This window comes from Catharus ustulatus, chromosome 7 (genome assembly GCF_009819885.2).
Source record: "Catharus ustulatus isolate bCatUst1 chromosome 7, bCatUst1.pri.v2, whole genome shotgun sequence".
Taxonomy (NCBI): Eukaryota; Metazoa; Chordata; class Aves; order Passeriformes; family Turdidae; genus Catharus; species Catharus ustulatus.
The window spans coordinates 2,637,518-2,638,239 of record NC_046227.1 but is presented as its reverse complement, the minus strand read 5'-3'; positions in this window follow the sequence as shown (position 1 = coordinate 2,638,239).

Below are 722 nucleotides of genomic sequence, written 5' to 3'. Positions count from 1 at the left end.
CACTGGTTTCGCTCTCCCTGCCTTAATAAAATAAAGAGAAGTTCAAGATGCTTCATGGTATACCAAAGGATGAAAAAACACATTAAATTAACCATCCTGTTTTCACCTACTGCGTGCTACTAGGGCGGGTAGGAATTCTACAGCACGCTCCTAAAGAAATCCCAAGAGCTAATTTCTGAATTGGTGGAATCCCTGCTGACAGTGAGCTGTTCACACCATACAGTACACAAAGTGTTCAAACAAAGGTTATCTGCATTAAGGAAGAGGTGAACTCTGAGCTCTGTGCCTCCCAAAAACCAAAAACCCCTTGGGTGTTGGACAAGGTGGAAATTAAAGCACATTCCTCTAAATTAATATTCAAAAGTTCAAATATTCGAGCCTTCCCCTATGCCAGGCTGCTCCAAGCCCCATCCAACCTGGTCTTGAACACTTCCATGGCTTAATTATAAACTTCTACACTTATTTTTGCCTCAAAACTGTTGTCCTTTTTTACTATGTTAACCCTACCTTCACCCTTTAATTAAAGCTTCGAACAACTCCGTGGAATTAAAAAGCTGAACGCTGCCAAACCACATCCCAGACGCTTATACAGAAATAATAACATTATTAGGACAGAGAAGTGACTTTTCCCCTCTCACTTTTCCCTTGAGAACAAGAACCGATACACGCCCGAGCCTCAGACAAGGTACAACAACCCTGCTGTCGCTGCTAGCGACACAACC